The sequence below is a fragment of the Manacus candei genome, unplaced genomic scaffold (assembly GCF_025592945.1).
Source record: "Manacus candei isolate 608988 ecotype Guabito, Panama unplaced genomic scaffold, ASM2559294v1 h1tg000041l, whole genome shotgun sequence".
Taxonomy (NCBI): domain Eukaryota; kingdom Metazoa; phylum Chordata; class Aves; order Passeriformes; family Pipridae; genus Manacus; species Manacus candei.
The window spans coordinates 8,698,012-8,724,086 of record NW_026138089.1 but is presented as its reverse complement, the minus strand read 5'-3'; the positions used below and the strand labels follow the sequence as shown (position 1 = coordinate 8,724,086).

The 26,075-nt window shown below is 40.2% G+C and overlaps 1 protein-coding gene across 5 annotated transcripts in view; it reads left to right on the top strand.

Moving 5' to 3' along the window:
• FRMPD4 (FERM and PDZ domain containing 4) overlaps positions 1-26,075 on the top strand; it is a 300,487-nt gene that overhangs the window by 110,666 nt on the left and 163,746 nt on the right. Inside the window, exon 1 of one of the 5 annotated variants that reach the window (XM_051794910.1) lies at positions 24,055-24,498. The exons of the other annotated variants lie outside the window; for them this stretch is intronic. The gene's annotated coding sequence lies outside the window, so the exon portion shown is untranslated. Of the gene's footprint in view, positions 1-24,054; positions 24,499-26,075 lie in introns of those variants that run through there. 5 annotated transcript variants of the gene reach the window in all.

The window sequence follows — 26,075 nt, the reverse complement described above, 5'->3', positions numbered from 1 at the left end:
GTTTTTGTTGGGTTTTGTTGTTGTTGTTTTTATTTTGAAGGCATTTTCCAGGACTTTAATGCTGATTTATTATTTTTATTATTTAATTCATATATTTTTCCCTGTCTTTCTCAGAGATAGGATAAAAGGTATTGTATGATAATGCTGCAATGAAAGTTTGTGTTCCTGCATGTGAAGTCTTAAGTAGTGAAAGTAGTCTGCAATATTTGCTCAAGGGAGCTGTTGCTCTCAGAAAAGTTCAAAATAGCAGTGTTTTACTTTAAAAATACGTGTGTATGTATGTAATTTATGTATATAAATATCTGCTATAGGTGTCTAGAGCAGGTATTGAATTTTCTATGCAAAATGTATCTATAGTGGTTGTGTTAGTGGCACTGTCTTTGAGTGACTTAAGGCATTCTTCCACGAACATTCTGGATTAGAGGTTCCTAGAGGAATAAAATGAACTCCCATGCAGCTAATCTTGGAGTTGATGGGCTCAGTTTGGATGATTTACTGTAGAGAAGCTGTAAGAGGTGACATGCTCTGTACATGCTGCCTGGGACAGTTTGATTGCATGAGTGGTATTAGGTGAATGGCAGAAACCAGGTGGTCCTGCTGTCATTACTGGTAGTAAACAAAGCACTGATCAATAAGCTTATGAAGCCTATATAGCATTTCAGTACTGGAATGTGGTTTTCTTTTGTGGTTTTTGGTTTCGTTTGTTTGTTTTGTTTTGTTTATTTTTATTAGGGAAAACAGTCTTGCACTGGGCTGTGTGTGTGTGTACTGCATGGGCTGCAGTGACACTAGAAATCAGAGTAAGTCTGGAATCCTAAGACTATAAAATATGCTCCAGAGCTAGGTGAATGCTTTCTGTGAGTTTCCCCAGTGTCTGTTAAATAGGTTTCCAGAAGGCTTGGTTTGACTGTATGTTTACATAAAAGTATTATGTGAGCAACACTTGGCTTATTCAGTTCTGCAAAGATTTTTTTGAATCCTGGCCTGCACCACCTCTGTTGCAGCAGCTAATACTGGAAACCTTAGATGTGATGTTCAGTTTTGAGTGAAAGAGGCTGCTATGGAAAAAGATATGACATGAAGCCTGCAGAATTGTTATGGTCCAAGGGATTGCCTTGTTGCCCCCATAGTTGTGAGATGCTCTGGATTTGACTGTACTTGTTGCTTGGTACAGTGGGGAACAACAGGCAACTCTATCATGTGCCAGTGTTTAGAGGAGAGAAAAAAAGCGAGGCAAGTTGAGATTTGCACCACTTTCAATACTGATTAAAAAGCTGAAAGACATTAACCTTTCCTGATCTGGACAGCTGTATTGGGTTTGCGTGGCCAGGTCTTGGTAGCAGGGGAGCTTCTATGAGAAGCTGCCAGAAGCTTCTCCCATGTCAGTCAGAGCCAATGCCAACCGGCTCCAGGACAGACATGCTGCTGGCCAAGACAGAGCCAATCAGGAATAAAAATAACACCTCTGTGATAAGAAATTTAAGAAAGAAAAAAAGTTATTGCACAGATGTAATTGCAGCCAGAGAAGAGAGGAATGAGAATACGCAAGAAAAACAACTCTGCAGACACTAAGGTCAGAGGAGAAGGAGGTGGAGGAGCGCTCCAGGTGCTAGAGCAGAGATTCCCCTGCAGCCTGTGGTGCAGACCATGGTGAGGCAGCTGTGCCCCTGCAGCCCATGGAGGACCACAGGGGTGCAGAGATCCACCTGCAGCCCATGGAGGAGCTCCCCCACTGGAGCAGGTGGTTACCTGAAAAGAGGCTGTGAACATCTGGAAAACCTCTGCTGGAGCAAGTTTTCCTGGTAGGACTTGTGACCCTGCGAGGGACCCGCACTGGAACAGCCTGTGCCTGAAGGACTGCACCCTGTGGGATGGAGTCCTGTTGGAGAAGTTTGTGAAGGGCTGTCTTCTGTGGGAGGGACTCTTCTCCCTGAGCAGTGGCAGGAACGTGTGATGAACTGTGATGAACTGACCGGTAACACCCATTCCCTGTTTCCCTGAGCCACTGGTGGGGGAGGAGGTAGAGCCTGTGAAGGAGAGAGGAGTGGGGGGAAGGGGTTATTTTTAAGATTTATTTTACTTCTCATTATCCTACTTTGATTTTGTTAGTAATAAATTCAGTTAATATCTCCAATTTGAGTCTACTTTGCCCATGACAGTATTTGATGAGTGATTTCTCCCAGAACATATCTCAATTCATGAACCTTTGTTATATTTTGTCTCCCCTGTCTATCTGAGAACAGGATGATAGAGCAACTTTGGTGGGTGTCTGGCATCCAGCCAGGGTCAACCACTACAATAGCCCTCTTCCTATCCCATATACACGGCAGGTTTTGATTGTACTCAATTTTATGCTGTTAAGTTCATGTCAGTGTTTGGGAGATGTGTGGTGGAATATTTTTTCTCTTTTAATTATTTTATTTTTAAATCAACTCATTTTGTAGTCTTCTTTGAAAACTGGAAGTGGAATCCAAGCAATATCTTAAACATTAATTAAGTTCCAGTACCAGAAGAGGGCTTCTTACTTTTCTGAAATCTGATGATTAATGCTTTCATTTACTTCTAAGTGATACGTTGTTTGTCATGTCACCACTGAAGTCCTGCTCCTTTTTTAAAATGGGTGTTTTTGGCTTTGCATAGGCAAATGTTTCCTTTTCGCTTGCAAAACTGCCTTAGCTTCTTCTCCAGAATCCAAATAGCGAATGGAGTTTAAAATTTGAATTAATCTTAGAATAGTATTTTGCAACTAAATTTAACATCAAATTTTATAGAATGGTGTCATGGTTTGAGATAACCCCAAAATCCAATTCCCTAGCTCCATCCCCCTCCCACATCTCAACCTAATGTGAGATGGGTTTTTCCAGACAAAACACACCAGACTCAAAGTGGGGGAAAGGGAAATATATTACAATGACTGTACAAATAAATACCATATCACATTTTACACATGATCACAGCTATCTCTACCATGACATATAGTATTTACAGTGGACCAGATCTCTTCTCCCCTCCAAATAAAAGTCCGGGAGGGAAAGAAGGACAGATCCCTTTCAGTCTCTGAACAGCAGCATCTTCTGAGGCAGCAGTCTGTCTTCTTCACATTGATGCAGCAGCTTTGGCTGGCTTTCTGCCAGCATCCACGAGGGAGGTATTCAAGCTTCTCTCTCTCGGCCCCATCGCCTCCAACCGAGGGGTCTTCCGTGGGCTTCGTAACCCCAGACAAGGTCGTATCACCACGTCATATCACGAAGACACAGGGGGGTCTTCGTGACGGTCTGGTATCTCCAGGAGACTCAGCTCCTTGCAGGGCCTCTGTGCCCTGTCTCTCAGGCTGCCACCGTGGCAGCAGTGCAAGGGGGGGGGGAGCCAAGGTCAACTCCCCCCGCATTCCTCTGGCCGTCCCGGTCCAGCTCCAGGACGCTCTGAGCTTCTCAGCTCCTCTCTCTCTCCGGTGCTGCATGTCTAAAACTCTTCTCCTAAATAGGAGTCCATCTCCCTCTTTTCTCAGAGGGATCTCAAAGGAGTTTTTGGGGGGTTGGTACAGTCTTACCCCCAGAACTCTGTCTCTCAGGCTGCTGTCTCTCTCTTCTTCCTGGCTCTCCTTCCAGGAGTCCTTTCTCTGGTGCTGCATGTTGCTTCTGTTGCTCCTTCAGTTCAGGTGTTATCTCTCCTGGCTCTCTGCCACCGTTTCTCTGGTCAGTGCCGGCTACTGCTCTGCCCCCATGGAGAAAACATCTCCTGGCATAACCACAGGCACCTAGCCCAGCTTTATGCTGTTCCAGGTCCCTGCAGCCCCCAACCAGGGGCTGGGAGGCCCCAGAGGGCCCAAGGGGCTCAGAGCCCCTTCCTCGTGGCTCACAACATGGCTCTTCAACAACAACCAAACTACAACTCATCTCTTCCGGTGAGATTGTGATATGTTTACATTTCTGCAGGAGCACCCATTGGACAGAACTCCAAAACTTCCAGGGGTTTCCACCCCTTGGGGTCTACCACTTAATCTAGCCTCTGGGGGAAAACAAGATTCAAACCACGACAAATGGTTTGGGTTGGAATGGGTCTTAAAGATCATCTAGTTCCAACACCCCTTTAGTAGGCACGAAATGTTCCACTAGATCAAGTTACTCAGAGCTCCATCCTGCCCGATCTTATACACCCCCAGGGGTGGTGAGTCCATAACCACTCTGGGCAGTAAGTTAGAGTTAAATCCTTTTTTCTGAGTACTTCAAAGAAAGATTAAGGTGACGACAGCCCATTTTTCTGCATGTAAACAGGATGCTTTCAATAGCGTTACATAGCTGATTCTGCTGATAAGCTCAGAGGGTTCAAATTCGGAAAGAATACAAAACAAACCAGTCAGTCAGCAGCTCTGCACATCTGTTTTTTGACTGCTGAACATTTTAAACATTTTTATTCTAGAAAAGCTGTCGGTGAGTTCTCAATCAATATTTACAGTATTCAGTTTTCTTGGAGAACCTATAGAGTACCTCCAGGTATATTATAAACTACATCCCACTTGTGAATGAGTGCGGCCTTTCACTTGATGATAGAGAAATGTCAAAGGGGCTGTGTGGTTATCCCTGCATTGTTTCAGGATGGCAATAGAAGAATTATCCATTTATTGGAGGGTATGTCTGACCTGTCCCAGGGAAAATGTAAACTGGTACATTAGAAGAGGTGGAAGGAAAATCAGAGTTAACATTGTTCTGGAAAAGGATTTATAATTATCTTTGGGAAATGTAACTTTGTGCTTATGCCTGTGAAATTGTCCATTTGTGGACAATTCTACAATTCTACCTTGAAGAGAAAACTAAACACGCTAACAGAATTTAGAGGAATTGATATGAAATGGAGTGATAGGGTTGCGTATGTGTAAACTAGTATACTAAAAGGTATATATACTAAAAGGGATATAATGCAGCTACATTAAAATCTACATTTACTACACAACTACTTCTAAAATCTACAAAAATTAAAAAATCCAAAAAGCTCTGAGATATCAATAGTACTCTGCTTTCACAGCGAGTGAAAGTATTGTTGGTGTTTGTACGTTTACATTGTAAATGCAAGTACCATGTGTGCTTCTGATGGATGCCCACTGAAGGCAAAGGCAGACTGTGGTGGGGGGAAAAACAGTTTTCCCCCTGAAGTTATAAAATGGTAAACCCCCAGGGGGTGGTTACCTTGGGGTTGAACCAATGAGCGCTTCTGCAAAATATAAACATATCACCCAGACCGGAAAAGAAGAGTTGTTGTTGTACTTGTAGTTGTAGCTGGGGAGTAGCCAAGTTGTAAAGCCATGAGGAAGGGGCCTGGAGCCCCACTGGGGGCTATGGCCTCCCCCAGCCCCCAGCTGGGGGCTGCAGGGACTTGGAACAGTGTTAAGCTGGACTAAGTATTTGTAGCTAAGAGCTGGGGGATGTTTCTCCACTGTGAGCAGCAGCAAGAGATACTGAAAGCAGCGGCAGACCAGCACTGACCAGAGAAACAGTGGTAGAGAGCCAGCAGAAGATAAGGAGCAGCAAACAGGCATTGCAGCCAAGGAAGAGAGACACAGAGTTGTCTGAAGAGAAAGAGAGCCAGCAGCAGAGAGAGCAGAACTAACCTCTACAGAGAGAGAGAGAGAGTTTGGGTAAGAACTGAAACCAAAACTCCCCAAACCCCTCTGAGACCTCCTAGAGAGAGGAGGATGATGGGCTCTTACTTGAGGAGAGTCTTGGAGTGCTGCAGCACTGCAGAAAGGAGCTGAAAAGCTCAGGGCTTCCCAGAGCTGAACCGGGACAACCAAAGGAATGCGGAGAAGGGCTTTGCTCCCCCGCTGCTTTGAGACAGAACACGGGAGCTCTGCAAAGGAGGCTTGAATCTCCTGAAGATGGGGACCATCACAAAGACCCCTGTGCTTCGTGGTATGATGTGGTGAAGTGACCTTTGTCCCGGTGAACACAGCCCACGGAAGAGAAGACCCTCACTTGGAGTCGAAGGGCCGAGAGGGCTTGGATACCCCCCTCGTGTATACTGGCAGAGATCCAGCTACAGCTGCTGCATGAAAGAGGAGAACCTGCTGCCCTAGAGACATTGCTGCTCTGAGAGTGGAAAGGATCTCTTCCTTCTTCCCTCCTGGACTTTTATTTGGAGAGAGAAGAGATTTGATCCATTGTAAATACTGTTTTATCATGGTAGAGATAGTTAAGATTGTGTGTGTAATGTATTGTAGTATTTATTTTGTACAGTCATTGTAATATATAATCCCTTCTCCCCATTTTGAGTCTTGTGTGGTGTCTGGAAAAACCCATCTCACACTGAGCTGAGATGTGGGAGGGGGGCTTGGACTCAGGAATTGGATTTTGGGGCTCTCAAACCGTGACACAGACTTTAAGGTAAAAAGTACTGGTATGCTAGATTTAGTCAGTTGCTTACTCATTTTGAAGATGGGGGAAAAAACTTTTCTCTTACTGAAATGTTGAGGATAGCTAGCAATTCAGAGGTTTTCAGAAGCTCTAGTTCAGGGAGAATACAAATATCTGGAAAATAATAGGAAATGGTAACTTACATGATGTTCCTAATGTACACGTTTTTCCTTGTTAAAATTTAGTTCAAGAAGGAAGATATTCCAAATTGAGTATTAATAGATTTAATAGATTTTGTATATGAAACTATTTTTTCAGTTCAAGCTGTAGCCATTCAAGAAGGTTTTGGTCATTTTCACACATGTCTGAGAGCTGCATAGAGGGGAAAGGCTCAAAGTTGTGCTCATGCTCTGGGAAGGACTGAGCTCAGCCCTTCCTGGTGACTGGTCAGTCGTCTTGGAGGTGACCATGAGCTACATTTTTACACAGCTGTTTTCATAGAAACAGTCTCTCTTGAGGATTTTTTTAGGGAAAGAGAGGTAGCTTGATGTCTGAGGTAGGGGATGCTGCAGCTGTTGGAAAATGCTGTGAATGAAATTAAAAGGTAATTATAACTCAGTATTTTTCTAAGAAACTAAAAAGTTGTTTGCCAATGAAAACAGTTCATTGAAGTTCATGCTTTGTGGATATCAAAGGGATGATGAGGATATAGGCATTGCAGAAAGTAGCAACAGGACAATAATGTCCTTGCTGCAGATTAGGTTGTCTTGCATGAAATTTTTCTTGGTCTTTGAAAATCCTTTTGCAGTCATGTTTTTTGTCAGTTTTTTATTAGACTTTTTCCCACTCAACATTTAAGATGCAGAAAATGTAAATGTCACTTCCATATTAAGGATTAACTCTGGGCTTGGAGAAAAAAGCATAAAGTTAATTGGAAGGTCATAAATAAATCATTGCTTTTCTTGTGTGTGTTTATGCATATAGTTTTAAAAATCTCTTTGTAAAGAAATATTTAATTTTTAAACAAGATCTGAATAAATTGTTAGGCTTGTTGACCACCTTAACTGCAGTCTGTAAGATTCTCCAGTTCTCAGTTAGTTGAGAAGACTGTTACTGAATTTCAGGAGTTGGCGGTATTGTTTCAGAAACAAAAAAGAGATGCTATATACAGTACTAAATGAAAAATAATTTTAGCACCTGATATCAAATACTTAATAAAAGAAAAAAGAGAAAAAGAGAAAGGTATGTTAATTGCAAGAGAAACAGCATTTCATGAAAAACTTGTGGTTAGTTATGGTGCTGTATCTTGGACAAGTTTGATTTCTCAGTTTCAGTGAAATTATGTAGTGAAGAATGCCTGTGCTGGAGTCACCGTCCCTGGAGATATTTCAAAGACCTGTAGATATGGAATTTAAGAACATTGCATAGTGGTGGACTTGGCACTGGGTGCTGGGTTTATTGTTCTATGATTCTATAATATGATACTGTGAAGCAATAGAATTAATATAATCTTAGAACATGATAATTAATACACACCTGTCATTTTAGAAAGATTTCCAAGAGAACTTTTTAGTGTATTTTTTGCTGTTAATTAAACATAAAAACTTCTTCAAGTAACTGTTATAGTTAAATTGCCTCACTAGTGCTGAACAAGTGGTCTTGGAGGCTGTGAATCACATGAGAGCACTGTGCAATCTCTGACTCTACAGGACTGTGGAATTGCAATGGTATGTAGCCCTTCTGCCTCAAAAACCAATGAGTGAGCTGGCCAGAAGCAGAGAACCCTCTTCTAGCTGGGTCAGTGGGGACATCAGTATAAGTCATGGGAGCAGCTGGCACTTCCACTAGGGTGGGGTGCAGAGAGGATCCAGCCACAGTATAGTGTCAGTAAAATAATCTCGTGTCACCTCCTCAAATCCTTTGGGTTTGCAGTGATCTGAACTGTGATATTTACAGTTATGTGTAGTCACTAGAGCATCTCAGACTTCAGTGACTTGGTACCATTTAGAGATAGTATTTAGATTTCATAAAGGTGTAGGCAATACAGAAGTTATGTGAGGAAGCACTTAGTTGATGTGAAAGTGGTTTACCAAACAAAACTACACTAAATTGTTGTGGGGTGAGGATAATTCAGATTTTGCAAAGTATTTTGTATATAGTGTGCTCTAGATTAGCTATATTTTAAATGTATAATATGAGGCTAAGGAGTGAAAATTTTATGTATCTTAGTTATCAGCCTTCTGTTTTTTTTCAGAGCATTTTCATATGCTGTTTCCTGGTGGAGTCTCTTTCTATGGTTTCATAGTTTGATAGTAGTAGGTGGATATTGTTACCTTGCTCCTAATTTAATAATTGTAAAAAGTAAACAAATAAAAAATATTTGTAGTCTAGAGAAGGACATAGTGGTGGGGTTTTTTTTTGTTCCTTTATCTTGGTAACTATGAAATTAATACTGAGTGGATGCTGTGCTCAGAAAACAAATGTTGAACATAATTCTATTTTGAATTAAAGTGGCACCATACCAGTGTGTATATCATTATTGATACTCTCTGGGGCTTGTAAAGTACATACATCACTGTTTTGGACTGAAAATCCCTTTACTGTGATACTAGAAAACAGTAATAGGCAATATATGAAAATGATGAAGTGGAAACTGTCTTTTCTTAGTCTTGAAGCCATTCCTGTTCTAAATAGGTAGCTATTATACCAAAGAAATCACTGTTCTGCAACGTTAAATTTGTGAAAGCTTCAAGGATTTTCTTATTTTTTTTTCCCTGAAAATGTATTTAAACCAATTATTTGAGCAAGTCTGCAAAACTATTAGTACAAGGTTATGGATTTTCCTCTGGTTTCTGAATTGCCTTCATCATAACCTTTTCTTTCATCTGGGCACTCACCATATATATATATCTGGTGAGATTGCTGCTTATTGCCTCTTTCCCAGGATGAACTAAAGCCATGATGTTGGCTTTGATGTAGAAACAACAACAGCTGTTCTGCTCTACTCCTCTTTCCAAGGACTTCGGGTGAGGTAAAATTGCAGATGATGAGGATAATGAATTCAAGGAAGAGGAGTTGGGGAACTTCTTAATATATTAGAGCTGAAAGATGACAGAGATAGCAAATGCTAAATAAGAAAGAAGATGATGAATTGAAAGAAAGGTTCCTCTCGAAAGGCTGGTGGCATAACCAGATGAAGCCTATACCCATTTGTGATTGAAACTTGTGTATTGTTTGTAGGTTCCATCTTCTGATGGATTTCCACTTCAGATGAACAAAAAAAGTTCTAACTTTCCATATGGGTTCTTGGTGGCAAAAATCAGCTTCCTCGAAGACAAATTAGTATCATGGGATTACTTTTTATATTTATTTTATATTTATGTTCATATATCTGTTCAAACACAGATATATGTTGTTATTGGATCTGGGAGTTATTTTTGTCCCTCTTAAGTTTTAAATACTTAATCTGTGGAGTCTTCTCTGGAGCCAAGTGGGTTGTTTTTTTCATATTGATGAGCTATACCTCATAACTGTCTGGCAGAGCTAAAGTGCAGTTGTTTACATCTCTGTGCTTGTAATTCATTTCTGCTCTTAGCCAAAGTGCTGAACCATAACAAATCTACAATGCAGAACATTTCTTTATAAAGATTGAGCACAGTAATTTTAGAAACCGGAATAGAGTTTATTTAACAGGGGAAGAAAAGAAAGAAAATTCATCAGCCTGAGCTCTTTATTCCTATCCCACTGCTGGCTGCTGTTTCCAGACTTGGCACAGTTGAGTTCCAGCTCCCCAGTTCAGGAGCATGAACTTTACCTGGGATAAGGGCTGGGTGTATTAAAGCTTCAGGAGGCTTCTCTTGTGCTAGGCAGTGACCACCAACAATTACAGTTCCCCTTCTGTAAACCTGATGCATTGTGTAGAGTTTTAAAAGCTGTATTGACAAACGTAGTTGAGATAATTAGCCTCTGGAGGCTTCATTGAGAGACATGAGAAAGCAGCTGTCTGATATTTTAAGGAAGCGGGGTCCTTTGTATCAACAGTGACGTAGGGCTGAAGGTCAGTTCCTGTGACATAACAGATGATGTGTAATTACATTTTTTGTATTTTATAAACTACTTGCTTATGGCAATGTGAATTTTTGATAGACTCTGCAAAGCATGAGGGAGGATGGACTTTCCCATTAGTGGGAACAGCGATATTTGCTGAGGCATCTCTTTGATTAGCTCTGGGCCATTAATAATGGTGAGTGATTTTGAAAACATGAGCAAAAAGATTTTTTGAGATTGGGATGGTTGAAAGAAGGGTGAGAGTGAGAGAAAAAAATAAAGCTTTTTTTTGTGTGCTGTTGTATCTTCTGGAGACAAAGAAAGGCAAAAAAAGGCCTCCAGATTTTTAACTAGATTGTTTTTGAGTGTACAGTCTGACGTGTCCTGTTCTTGTCCATCCGTGCACATGAATGTCTTTTTAGAAAAGAATAAAAAATACCTGTCAGCAGCTGGAATGTTCCAGGGGTCTTGTTTCTGCAGTGCCACTGAGAAAACAACTTCTTGACAAAACATGGGAGCAAAGCTTGCTAATCCATAACTTTGCTTGTGGGTAGGATCCCACCTTTTCATTACAATTTTTTTCATAATTTTTGGTTGAAAATTTAGGTCTGTAGTGATATTTATGCTGGTTATGACTTCTTTCTGTAAGCATTTTGCATCTGTTCTTAGGTATTTTATACTGAAACATGAAAACTGAGAGGGAAAACTTGGAGAAAACATAGCTAACTAAACAAGAGTTTGACTAGTCAGATGGCTTGAAACATTTTACAACTTTCCAGCTTGGTTTCACAGTTGATGCTAATTTGTTTTTACATTTTGAATTAATTATTACTGTTTATTATAGTTATTTTTTAAGAATAAATATTCTAAAATGTTATTGGATATGAAAGTCAAAAAAAAAAAAAAAAGAAGTTCCACAGCAATTTCCAGGAGAATTTTAATTCGAATAACAATTTTGATAGTGTCTCTCTTAGAACTTACTCATAACTGAGACTGCACCAAAGCTCCTTAGAGGACAAATAATTTTTAGGTCTGAACAAGTTTCAGTTTGGACTCATGCCTATTACATCTTCAAAGTGCAGAGCATGAGAATATGTGACAAGAATTTGGGTGCAGGAGAGCAGCATATCTATGGTTTGAAGAAGTAAGTTGTCTTCCATAATGTGCAGTTTCTTAAATGGGAAATTAAAATCTGAGCATTGAATTCCTTTATTGAGCTTTCTTGTTTCCAGAAAGGTGTTTTGGTTTTCTCTTCTTATGCTTTGCACTCACAGACAAGAGGAGCTGCCTTTCTGCATGTGAGAAGTAGATGAGAAACAATTTATTATTTTTTGTTTGTTGGAGAAAGAAGTTCTGTAAAAAGTCAAGTAAGAGTCTGGAAAACACAAGAATTCTTCTCTCATCTTTTTTGCTTTGTTTGTGGAGCTGTTTGTTATAGGGTGGTACTGAGTAAGCCATCTGGGTTCCCAGAAAGTATTTACTTTTTTGTTTCCTGTAGCTGGCCATTTAAATAAAAAATACAGTTGTCTGCACAGTGACTGTAAAAAAGCCATATTTCTGGTCTGTTACATGTGCTTGCCCAGGCTCTACAGTCTTTGCTTGTAAATACAGGCTAGCAATTGTAGATCATCAAATGTATATATGTATGCATGTATTCTTTCTTTAAATATAGAAACTGAACTTTGACCTTTCCTGCAATGTGCTGCCTTGCTGGCTGGCAGCCACCCGGCTAATCGGGGTGAGATCAGGGCTGTTGATGTCAGGGACTGAGGTGGGCCCAGGCTACTGTTGGTTTGGGGTAATGTAATAAATAGCTATGATTTGTTCCTGGAAAATTTATGATTGCAGAAAATTACAGGGCAACACTCAGTGATTTTTTTTTTTTTTTTTAACTTGGTACTATTATTTTCTTTCAGTAAGTGCGTGGAGAAATACTACCTGAAGTCAAGGGTCTTGAATATTATTTTATTTGTTGTGAACAACAATGGCAATATCCTTCTCAAACCTCATGGCTTCTGTATTAGAACTGTATTAAAGTTTGGAGCTCCTTACGTGGCATTGGGCAGCTGAGTTACACATACACAGAAAGCCTGTCAGTGTGGTATTTGCTATCCTTGCAGGTGTTCATGCTTACCCTATGGAAACACAACCAACCAGCCTTGGCAAGGACTAAAATCCCAGCATTTATGCTCTTGTTCCTCCTGTGATTTGACCGGTGCTACCATACTTCATTTGCTATAGAAACCCCTGACCTTATCCCTTCTTGCACAAGTGAAATTATGTGTTTTTTTGGAGAGTGTGTAACTTACAGCTTCAGCTGAAGTCTTTAGAGAGGAGGCTCATGTCTGCTTGCATCATGTGTGTACAAAGAAAAGGAGAAAGAAAAATTCAGTCACGAATTGTGGTTTTTCCCATTGACTAAGTGGGCCTTGCCAGTGAAGAAACCATCGTGGTTAGGATTGAGTAGTTCTCCCTCGTGGGGCAGGTCCAGGTGTGTCATTAGCCCAGCATTCTGAATCTGCCAGTTTTTTTCTATTGCTACTGATGCAAGGCCAAGGATCTTTGGGGAATGCAGCCTCTTCTATTTAGAGACATTTTAAATCAGAACAAAACCTCAACCTTGTTAAATCCAACTCCTAAAGTTATTGGTTGCAATAAAGGTTGAATATCATGAGTAACTCTTACAATTTTTCCGTTTTCTGTTTGGGAGCAGTGAAATATTTGTCTGTCTCCATACCTCACCATGAAATAGATAGCTATAAAACGGCAACAAAGGTATTGATAGGACCCTCTATACTGTGACTGGTGTGGGGTCAAGACCAGATTTGAGGGAAGTGCAATATTTACTCTTAATCTTAAGTTTTCTTTTCTGAGCAAAGTGTATTATGTTAGTTAATCTGCTAGGTTTCATGAGATAAATGAGTAAAAGTGATGTGCTGGTTTAATGAAGGCAACCAAAGTGTGGTCTTTCACAAAGCCCATTTAAATATCTCCCTTGCCAGCTTCCTGTATTCAGGCTCTCTTTTCTCCAAAGGTTTACCTCTGTCAAGTACTATGTTTCTTTTATTGTAATGATGTAAAGGGATGCTAGGAGTAGAAGGACAGCGTTGTGCTGAACATGGGCAGTGAAGTAACAACCAGATTGTGGTGTTCCCCTTGCTGCTTAAAGATCAGCAGTTTCCTATATATCCTTTCTAGTTTAAACTCTTAATTCTGTCAGTGACATTTATAGTATATTGGTAGTCTGTATGAAGTTTCCAAAACCTCACTCCAAGCTACATAGTTCTTTGAGTCTTCCTTTTCTTTAGGGAGAATTAAAAGCAACTTCTGTGTGAATTGTTTCTTGGTTCTTTCAGCAGGAAGAAACTGGATGAACCTTTTGGGTTTTTTTAAATTGTACTCTTGAAAAATGTGGAAAAATAACATGTAGAAACTAAATGGAAGTATGGAATTCTGGAAAGCAAAGGCACAAAAATTGCTGTCATGAGTTGGAAAGTGAAATTTACCGCTAAAAGATATGGTTTAAGCTGGTTTTACTCAGATGTATAACTCTGTCTAGAGAGGAGTTCTCATGGGAAGGTTGTCACTGGACAAGGATGAGAGAAAGAAGATTTCCAGACTTCTTAGGATATTACAGAAGAAAGATTAAAATAAATGTTTTTTGCTCAGAGTTCAGTAAACTTCCACCTTCTACTGTTTTCAGCAATAAAATCTCATGTTTACACCAAGAGTAGCAGAGGAGTTTTGTTGAGAGAGGTGTGCAAGAAAGGCAGTGTCACAGCATAGGGTGATACAGGTCTACCCACTTATAATTGGGGTTTGTCACCCTTTTCAAAATATATAATATGGCTAAATGAAGAAACTTCTAAACAGTGCTTGTTTTTCAGGAATCTGTGTTACTGTTGTTGGTTCTTACTGCTATCAATCCTCATGGTGCTGTCATGTAAATCAATGGCTGACTGTTCTTTCTCATTTATGATACTTGCAGCAATTCATTAGCTCTGTCTTATCTAAAGGACTTTTATTTTTAGCTTTACAGCCCTTTAATGTACTTTTCTCTGGCACTGACACATGACTCTGAGAGAGAGCTCTCCAATCCAGCTTGAAAATGTGTTTTCCTACAGAGAATGAAGACAGTGGAAATTCATCCAGTTTGTCCAGGGACTTATATTCAGGACTTGCCAATATGCCCAGTGAACCTGGACTTGTTTTGGAGTAATTTCTGTAGTGAAACTGCAGTATGGGAGTGAATACTAATGACTGAATAGATAGAAGAGACTTTGATAGTAGATTTTGACATACTTTCCTTCTCTTATGTGCTAGTAAGTGCATTATATATTTTAAAAGCACATTGTAATACTTTGCAACATGGATATCTTGCTTACAAGAGCTGCCAAGCTTCAGCAAAGAGCCTCCATTTAAGATGCTCACTGACAGATTCTGTCACAAGCTACTTATCTTAATTATGTTTACTGTCTCCTCTGTAACTTAACTGCATTATGAAAAGCTTCCTTATCTTTCTGTTAGTAGCAAGCTATCCAGTAATAGCAGACTTGCACGTGGCACTGATGAGTAAGTATCATTTAGGTAAACTAAATATATTTAGTGGCACCTTTCATAGTTGTTAACAAGCTTTATTTAAAGAGCAAGAGCTGAGTGATGAATTTAGGTACGGAGGTGTAGGAGAGTATGGCTGGAAATTTAAGTGAGGAATCATCTGTAGTGGTAGCTAAGAAGGATCTTCAGTGATGGTAGTGCATATAAAATCCTCCAGAGACCATTCCTTGCACTTCTTGCAGTCAGGAGAGAGAAAATAGCTCTTCCAAAAGGGAGTTCACTGCCCAAGACAGATAGTGGCTTCTGCATCCTACTCCTTGGGACAGTCTCTTTTTCCTGTGTCAGCAATAGATCAAGTTAAAGGGGACAAGCATCACTACACTGAGAATTGCTTTTCTGAATACCTCCCACAGCCTCTCTGAGGGCAACGTTCAAGTGAAATATGTAAGAAGCATTTAGGATATCTAAGAGCTGCCTACTCTCTCTGGGTTTGCTTGGATTCAGAAGAGAGAGGAAACACTGCAGTGGAAATGTGTGGATATGAAATGAAATGGGGAAAAAATGGAATAAAAAAATCTATTTTTCTGAGACTGGCTGTCTTGTCTGTAACATCCTTCTCCATATTGCTGATGTGTCTGAGGGTGTTCAACAGCATCAAAAACTTGGGTTATTTAAAAAAAAAATCTGTAAGGAGTTGAAAATTCATTGTCTGTTTAAAAAGCATAAGCAGAGGGAATGAAAAGGAGGGGACCTGGTGAGTGTGTGTTGATGTTGGAATTGCAGATGTCGATGTAGGGTTGCAGAAAGGGCATCTGTGCATATCAGGCTTCTGAAAAGGAACATCACCTGAGGTGAGTGAGTGGTGGTTGGTTTAGATGGATATTTGCTAAGAGAAATGGTATAGTGGAGGGTGGTGGTATATTTAACTTGGCTGGATAATACATTCAGTACAACTTTGGTTCCCTCTGTTTTCACATAAACTTTTAATGCTACTTAACATTGCTTGCAATCGTTAGTTGCTTCTTCAATAAATGAAGTGCATCTTTGTGGCCCTTTTAGTGCAGACAAATAAATTTCCAGAGTTTTCTATCTGAAACTGGATAATTTCACACTCAACTGTGTTCACATTTCCCAAACAGTTGGAGTCATCGGCATCATCTGTAATTGGGTAATATCTTTGTCTAAATTAATTTGGTTTTCGGTTTCAAAGAGATACCAAAACAACCATAGTAAAGAAGCCCTCCAGAATCATGTTGGATAACATCTCTGCAATCTGTTCTTTAGTGCTAACTCAGATCTTGTGAAATGTTTTTATGGCACAGTTATTTTTTTCTTTTTTTATTTTAGGATTTTGTTTTAAATGTACGGTTTTTTCTTTAGTTCCAGAGACATTTTTGAAACTGCTCTATTCCTGACCAGTGTGGTCTGTCTGATGGTAGATCAGAATCAGAGATGCAAATGACTTCTATCCAGTAACCTCCTTTTTCCCCAAAGATAAGAACAGCTGCTTGGGCAGTGAACCTCCCTGCGAAAAGCCGAATGTCAACCCCTTTGCCACGGTTTGACAGGGATTTGGCAGCTGCTGCCATCAGTGGGACTTGCAGAGTACGTAGAGGGAAAGACAGGTGAGAAGTACTAACCCCTGGTCCCCAGGGATGTGAAGAACCGGGTGTGCAGGTAGAGGTGAGATATCTGGTAACTGAGGGGAGAACAGACTATGGGGAAGATGCTGCACACTGGGATGTGCTTCCTGTGCTGCTGAAATTGTAAGCATCCAGATTCGAAGAGGGAAAAGAAAAAGAAATCCCAGGTAATGTTAACAGGAAAAGGTAGGTGTACTGTCATGTTGTGGATAGCTTTATATCTCTTGATCTTTCAAAGTAGCTAGAGATTTTATTCCCTGCATCGTGTGACACGCCTGGGGCTTGTGGCCATGTGTTGTTGAAATTAAGGACAAGATTTCTGTGAGATGTCTCTTTTTTACCACAGCGGTGCTGTCACTAAGCAGTTGCTCCCTCTGACATCTGGCTTGCCCATTTAATTCCCACTTTGCTCACAAGCCTGTGCCAGCTGGTGGCCTGACAGGGAGATATTCAGAGGTGAGGCTAATGTGCAGGTTGTGACCTGAACAAATATATTACTGAATGTCTTGAGGACAAAAAAAAATAGATGGAGATGGTCTTTGATACAAAGAACTGTGTTACTTTGCAGCTGAGGCAGTTGTGTGGTGATGGTACCTCTGGTGGTGAGGATAGATGAGGTAGTCCGCTTAATTAGTAATTTCTCACCAGAAATTCAATATATAGAAAGCAAGAACTAGCTGCTCACATGGATACTTAGACCAAAGAAGTATTATAGTCTGCAAGTCCTAGTCTGCAAGTCCAAATACAACGATAGACCAAATGGCCTTCTCTCTGTAAAAAGCAAAAAAGCAAAAAAAGGAGAAAACAAAGAAAAAAGTAAAATAAAATTTTGATATGGTTGATAGGTGTTGCAACTCTGTCACTGCAAGGTGTATGTGTGGGAAAAATAGAAGAATTTATGCTTTTCATCATTCTAGTCCAAGGAGCTATTAGTTTTCTGTAACCTTCAGAGCAGCAGTAGTATTTCAGCGTTTCAGATGTCCTTTTTCTTCTGTCACATGGCATCCAGGATCAGCTTTACAACCTGCTATTGTCAATGCAAATGACTAGGTACTGTTGCTTCTCGTTTCCTCCCAAAAATGGGTATCCTAAATTTCCTTTCTGAAAAACCACCGTGCTACAAGTAAATATGTTGAAACAGTAGATTTGAAAGGAATAGTTTATACCTGGGGGAACCACTTGGCTCCCCTATTTATTTGGGAGTTATGCTCTGTAGTGTTTCCCAGCTGAAGCAGGTAGACATTTAGAGCATGTGTCACATTCAGGCGTGGAAATAGTTTCTCCAGTAAGATGAGGAAACCAGATTTGGAATAATCCAATTTACCTGGTGGATTTTGTTTGGTTAATTTTCAGTTGGTCAAAAAACACGTGAACTACTTGAGCAAGAGGTGTCTGGGAACAGGTGGCTTCTGTATTTTATCATAACAATTCATAGTTTGAATAAAGGTGTCATTGGAGAAAAACAGACACTGAGGTATCTCCTTACAGCGAATTAGCATTTTGCTTGCACAGCATTTCCTTCAAAGATCAATTTCTTTTAAATTCAAAACTGATCATAAGGATATCATTCATCAGGGTAAGTCTTTGTTATATGGACAAGCAAAAAAAAAAAGGGCCTTATTTTTGTTTGTGGGATGTTCTGTGGGCGGACATGAGAGTAGGAAGCAGCAGTGTCTTCAGGGGTTGTGAGCTCAGGCGTTTGATCAGCGTGAAAAGTTATTCGCAGATGTTAAACCTTCAGGCATTCTGCACTCCATGTGTAACTTCTCTGTTAATGAATTTGCCATGATTAGACAATTTCAATTGACCAGAAGGAATAAAAAAAGGGCTACAGTTTCTAGAAAGCTGTTGTTTAATGCTGGTGACTTATGTAGCAGTAGAATTTTCACTATGATGAAAAGCCCTGCATCAGGTTGCAGGGCTATCAGAGATCTTTTGAGACTAATAGGGAAAATACATAATGAGAGATGAATTGAGTAGCTTAGTTTCTTGAAGGAGCTCAATTTCCTTTTCTTAAAAGAAATTTTCTCTTGTATTACTGCTAAAACTAGCATTTGAAATACTATTGCAGTATAGCTATTTGGCAGCTTGGCTTGTTCTCATGTTACAAGAATGATGCTAATAATTCCTATTGACTGCTGTGACCTCTGCTGGAGGGAAAAGAGTCCATTTCCTTGTAGCCTTTCTTCTCAGAGCCTGGTAGCATAATCTTAATTTATTTATTTATTACTTGTTTGTTCCCTGCAGCAAATTTCCCTACCTGCCAGGTGGCTGAAGTGATTTGCATACTTTTTGATTTATCATCTCCTATCATAAATGTAGTTCAAAAACAAATATCTGATGAAATTTTTAACCTAATAGGCTTTCAGTTCTATGAGTATGTGCTTTGTACTCGTCATAGGGCTTAATTTAACTGTGCCTATGAATGTCTGTCCTAATGTCGAAGTCCACAGCTACATTTCTGTTTGCCCCTTTGCCTCACACTGCATTAAGATTGCATTTGTACAACATGTCATGGTTTGAGTGTCTCAGAGATGTCAACATGTAAGTCTATATTGCATCACCTTTCTGAATATGTACACTGAATCTGCGGTCAGGTCTTGTTAGTGTGAAGTCTGTTGCAGTTCTGCCTCTGTTGGAAACCACTGACAGTGAAGCCATTTCAGAATAAGAAATCTTTGGCTTCAGACTGTAAGAATATCCACTAATTAAATATTTCTCATTCTTCAATGCTGCAAACAGTGGCTTACAGTTTGAGTTTATGCTCCAGTTAACTAATTAGATTCCTCTTTAAGAAGATGCATGTTCATGTATCATTGTTTTGGAAACATTAATGGTTTGGGGTTTTGTTGTCTGTTGGGTGGGCTTTTTCTTTTTGTTTGGTTTGGGGTTTGTTGTTGGTTTGTTTGTTTGTTTTTACCTAGAGGACTTTTTGCTGTATCTAAAGCAGACCTGTCACGGCTTCAGATCAAAAACTACCTTTGCTACGATGGCTCTGCCCCAGAAAGGTTGTGGTGTGGAGCAGCAGTGAGCACACCTGTGCCTTGTTTTTGAAGGGATTCCAAGCAGTACATGGTAGCCCCATTGTGCTAAACAACCCAAACTTTTTGAGCTCTGACCCAGAAAGCATGACTCAGAGTTACTTTTGCTTGCTAGCTCTCAGCAGCCTAGGAAGAGCTTACTAGAGGCACACATAGGCCCACGTGATGTTTGTTCTCTTCACATTTGTGGGCAGTGTTGTTGTGTTTTGGTAGTAAAAGCAGCCCCCTCAGATGGGGAAACAGGTCAGCAGAGCGTTAGGTTTTGGGTGAGAGTGGGAGGCTTTCAGGGAGGAGTGTGAGATGGAGTTAGCTGAAGCCTTTGAGTTTCTATGTGTGCTCCTTTCTTCTGGTGAAATGGCGTCTTTCTGTGCCAGCTTAGCTGCCTGTGGTGAGACAAACACACAAACCAGGTGTTGGAGTCACAGCTGCGACACTGACAGAACAGAAAAGTAGCAATAAGGTCAAGCAATAGGATCCACGTGAAAAACTGTTTGTGTGTGTGTGTGTGTGTGTGAGAGAGAGAGAGAGAGAGAGGGAGGGAGTTCAGGGTTTGCTGTTTCTGTCGTGTCTCTGGGGGCTGGAGTGGCACCAAAAGTCAGTGCAGAATGAAGCATGAGGAGGAGAATCCTAAACAGTTAAGTTCTGAGAAAATGGAAGGCATCTGCAGGGCATAAAGGAATTTGGGAGGAATAACGAATGAAAAAGTCTATATAAGCACAGGTTTTTTCCTTCAGTTTAGCCTGTGTTCTAGCAAACAGCACAGAGGAATCAAAAGCCTCCTTATTACAGAAAGGTAAAATCTGAACTATTGTATTGGGAAAAAAGAAGATGATTCTGTAAGTGGTGTTAAAAGTCTGTCTCTTGCCATTTGATTATTTAAAGCTGGAAATCCTCATCCTGTAGTATCTTCTTAGACTCTTGCTGTTCAGAGGAGCTATGTCTACATCTCCATCTTCTTTTGCTCCTTGCCAGGCAGATTTTACCAGGCTTGCTTCTTCATGTCTAAGCTATTGAAGCTTAGTGAAGAAATGCAGCTTGAACTTTTGGAGACTACCATGACTATGATGTTGCACTTGGAGAAGAATCTACAAACCCAGAGACTGTGGTTCTCATCTTTATTTGCAGACAAGAATTAATTATAAAAAACTTTTATGCTGTTGAAATTAAAGTTAGAAAAGCAATCTCCAAAACCGGAAACAAATTTAACAGTAAAAAAACCCCCAACTAATAGATTTTGAAAAATAGATAAGTCTTAAAACCCCAAACCTTAGAATCAGTTTCAGTTACTTTTTTTAAAAAGCTTTTCTTCTATAAAACCTTTATCTTTCTTCCAGGGCATGGTGATATTTGAAGACAGTGATATTTACATAGTAAAGTGGCAGTTATTTCCTTTTCCTCTAAAATTGATTTAATTAATATTTCTATTGTCTGACAGAAAAGTCTGCCTGCCTGCTTGACATCTCCTCATCTCTTCTTAAAAGCTTCTGAAGACCTTGTGACAAAAGGCAGTCTTTTAAGAATCATACCTACCACTAACAGATTATAAGATTCATTCTACCATGAACTTCAGTAGAACATAAGGAATACAATGGTTGTTGAAGTTAGAATGGTGATGCTTAAAATGCATCACCACCATCACTTTTTTGGGGAGTGGGGTTCTTCCTGTAAGCCTATCTCCAACATGCATATTGAGACAGCACTCCATGTAAAGTATTTATTCTTTCATACTCATTGGAGCACTACTTCTTATGTAGAAATCTGAAATGCCATTGCATGGAGGAGTCCTTATGGCATCCATGAACAGACTGTGGTAGCATTTCTGTTGCTAGTGAAACACTGAAATGCTGGTGGATGCAGAAGCAGAAGGATGTGGATCACCCATTCTTAGTGTGATACTAAAATATCTAGATGACAGCCATTATGAGTTTAGTAGTGCCAGCAGTGCAACTTTAAAGCATCTTTTAAGAGCAATTTTTTTTTAAATATTATTTGCAGTATTTTCTGTAGGCGTGTTGTGATGTTACAGACCCAAGTATGCAATCATCAAGACTAGTGCTGCTCGCTTTTCTCCAAACTACACCTCTATTGGAACACTCCTAGAAAGATAGGAGAACTTTCTTCTTGATGGGGAAGGACTGAATTTCTGCTTAATCACTGCAATATTCCTTAGTTTGTGTTTGAAGAAGTATTTCCATAGGTCCCCTCTCACACCAAGCAGTCATGTATGACTTCCAAAGATGTTTGTGTACTTCCAGAATGAAGGGATAACGTTTCTGACATTTAGTTGTATAGTTTGTGTAGATTGGTTTGTGTGGGTTTTTTTTATTTGTTTTTTTATGTTTTTCTTCCCCCCCCCCCCCCCCCCCCCCCCGTTTTAAGGTACAGTTGGAAAGAATGAAGGCTAATTTGCTCTGGTTCACCTGCCAAAAATGTTTTAGTTGAAGGCTTTCTTCTCTAGAGGATAGGGGGAAGGTTAGGGATAAAGCCTGATTGTTTAGTAACTTTCTGCCTATTAATCAGTAGAAGTCAATTCCCTTTTTAAAGAAAACAGCAATAATTTATTTCATCATTTTTACAGTAGGTTCCATTTAAACTAACCTCACTTGCCACTCCCCTCCAGGAAAGCGGGCCTGAAAGATAGATTTACCTATCCCTTCTTTAAACACGTCTTCTGCAATCTAGACAACTAAGTTTAATGTTTACAACTCAAGTGTTGCTATGGCTTTGAGTGAACTGGTACTGAACATTCAGTTTCTGGTTAGGTACCATTGCTTAGGGCAGGCAATTTAACCTCTTCCAAGACTGAACGGTGGGTTGCAGTTTGACAAGTAGACTTGTCAGGAATAAAGTGTTTTATGTCCAGCTTCTGAGGCAATGACAGGTTGGTTTCTGTTCTCCCCCTTACCCTATAGTGCATTAAATAATGTACCATTGCCTTCCATTCCTCATAATATTATTTTCTGGCTTTGGCAACAGAAAGGCCTTTTGTACTGATTTTTAAAGGAGTGTCTGACTTGTTAGTTAGCTTAGTGGCATCTGTTAAAACCAAGTCTCAGTCATTGACTAGCAATAACCAAAATGTCAAAAATTGTTACTCTGAACCTTCAGCTCTTAGCTAGGACTTCACCAAGCATGACATATGTAATAATGAGTGCTGAAGGAAAAAGTAATTAGTGATTCTTGGTTTTTATCTATGAGAATGATTGCATGGAGCAACCTGACTTGAAACTGCAGGCTTTCATTTCTGTTTTTATTAATACTGTTTGGTGTTTTCTTTACATTATCTAAATCATAGCTGTTGAGGGGGGAAAAATCAATATAATTTGCTTGTATTTCATTAGTTGCCTAAATCCCACAAATGCTTATATTAGATTTGTTTCTATTATGTTACAGCTAAAATGCAAATCAGTAGATTTGACTAGAACTTTTTTGTTTTTCATTTTTGTTCTTCATTTTACTATAAGTTATATCTTGGATGAAATCCCCTTTAAGGATTGTGGAAGATGTTAATTTTCCATATAATGGGCTGTCTAACCATTTAAGCTTGGTAGTGGGTAGTATTAAATTAATTTTTTTAATATTTCTAATGTGGGGAAAATATGGGGAAAAAACTCTGTAAAACTAGAGTTTCAACTTTATGGTAGCAAATCTGCAATAACTTTTTAATGCTGTTGAGCCATTTATATTTTCTGTTGATGGAACTGAGTAATAGATACAACTGTCCAACCCTAAGACTTGGAATTTTAGCACCTGCTTCATCTTCTGTGTTTAGGCATAAAACAAATTCTGATTCTTTTTATAGCAGCATATTGGAACACGGGGGTTAGAGAAAATCATGTGCTGTGGAGACATCCTGTATCTTTCCTCCATGATACAGAAACAAAAAGGGCATATTCTGACTGTATGGTCTCAATAGTGCCAACCAGGAATGGAGAAGGAAATCAGATGATATTAATGGTCGATGGATGAAATAAAGACATGAACTGGAAACTGGGATTTAGCAAAACTAGTTTGCTGATATGGAGGACATATGCATGTGTAGGGGTGACTTCTTAGCCTGGTTTCCAAAGGAAAAAAAAAAAGGTTATATAACTTTGTTGCCTGTTTCTGTGCCTGTCACACATTTTAACTCACTGTCGAATGTATTTCAAGCTGGCCAGATGGGTGGTGATCTCAGTGGTCCTAAAATAGTCTACCACAGCCTTTAGCCAAGAGGACCTATGATCCCTTCCCCAGCACTTGTCTTTGACCCACTCGGGAAGCAGAGGGGCAGTAGGCGCTTGCCTGTGGCCCCAGGCAGCTGCCATGTGGCTGGCCAGCCGGTGCCCATGCGGGGCTGGATTAGCCCCAGGTTGCAGTGCTTGCACTCTCTCTCTCTCTTTCTCTCTCTCTCTCTCCCAGCTATCAGATCAAATTAACCTTGGTAGGTGACCCCTACCAGTTATTAAGTACTGGACTGGGGAGAGGTTGGCAGATGCACACGCAGAAGGTTCTGCCTCTGTGGCTCTTTGCCTGGGCTTCATCAGCAGAGGAATATGGATGATCTCTGCTAGTGGGGGGACTGCAGGCTGGACACCTCGCATCACTGATTCAGACCCATCCTATGAAGATGCCATGACAAGTGTTACTGGTTTGTGACTTCACCCCCTATGGGACAGGGCCTGTTGTTTGCTAGCCAGATTGGTCATCTGGGGAGGGCTGCTGCTTGACTGGAGCCTGGATCCATAGTGTTGCAGAAAGGCTGCCACAGCTTATCTGGCTTTCTGACTGCTTCCTTGGCAGCTCATCTAGACAGCCATAAGTGAAGCAACCAGGAAAAGCTTTCAGCAGATTGAAGGTGACTGTAGGCCTCTAGGGCCAGAGGTAAGAAGGACAGGTGTCTGTATGGCAGACTTCTCAGTCTTCCCATGTAAAGTTTGATTTTAATATGAAAACTTACTGAGAGCTCAGGAAAAAAAAATCCTATTGTGCAAGAAGATTGAGCTTTTAAATAAGATCCACTTGACAAGTAACTGTTTTGGTAACTTAAACTCAGAAAGGTGCCATGCAAAAGGTGGAGTGTACTGAAACAAGGACAGGTAACAGTGGGGGAATACAAAATCATAGCTTGGTCACATAGTCAAAATTATTAAGGCCAGTTAGAGCCAAAACTAGCTAAAATAATAATAAGAGATTCTTAAACTAGCTTGATAGCAATGGGAGGTTTGGGGAAGGTGTAAATTCATGAATGGATACAAGGAACAATCTAGTATATGATGATACAGAAAAACAAAAGCACTACATGCTTCAGGAAAAGCCTGTTCCCCTACCTCTCTATATGCCAGGATTTTTTGAGAGGCACAGCCAACATCTAAAGAGCAACAAGTTAGTGGCTGCTTGGAGAAGCTATGTCCAGAAGAATGGGATTGGATGGGAGCTGCTGAGGGTACTGAAAGAGCTGGAAGATATGAGACCGCTACAAAAAGCCTGCAGCTGGGGGAGGTCTCCAGTGAAAGAGAAAAGGTTGATGTTTAATCCATCTCTAAGAAAGACAAGAAGGAGCATCTGGCAACTGTGGGCCACTCAGCTTCATCTGGAAAGGTCATGGAGTATATTCTCATTTCCAAACACATAAAGAGCAAGAAGACAACCATAATCAGTCAGTATGGATTTAGCAAGGGCAAATTGTTCTTTACTCACCTTATTGCTGCTTTGGCTCAAATGACTTGCTGTAGGGGTGAGGGCAAGCAGTAGATCCCTTGAATTCAGTGATGCTTTTGTCACTGTCTTCCATAGGTGTTTCGTTTGGAAGCTGAAGTAGTATGGGCTAGGCAAGTGGAATTTTAGATGGGTTGAAAATTAGCTGCTGAAAGGTTCATGGTGCTTTACATCCAATTGGTGGTCTTTAACAAGCAGGGTACTCTAGGAAATGATGCCAAGGCTGACACTGTCAGAGTTTTCATCAACAACCTGGGTCATGAAGCAAGAGGCGCTTTTTGCATATCTGCAGATATGCTAAATTACATTGTTTGACATTCTAAGTGGTAGTTTCAATCCAGAGGGAGCACTGGTGCAAATGAAACCCTTGTTATGTTGAATTGAGCGAGAACCTTAAATGTGCTGTCACTGCAAATAAGGTAAATAAGGCACTGGGTTGCACTAGTAGTTGCCCCTCAAGGATAGTTTTTATCCCCTCTATTTAGTATCTTTGAGGCTATCTGGAATACTCCATTTGATTTTGGAGGCACTGAACTCGAAAAGATAGATTGAAGGGTTGAAGAAAGACCATTCAGAGGTCTAGCAGATGGTGAGGAACTTAAGGAATGTGGGTGTGAGGGAGAGTCTGATAGAGTTGAGCTTGCATAGTCTAGAAAAGAGGAATCTGAAGAACAGTCCAGTCGCATCCTAAAACTTCTTTAAGGGCATTTACAAGGATCTTAAAGCAGATTTCTGGCAAAAAG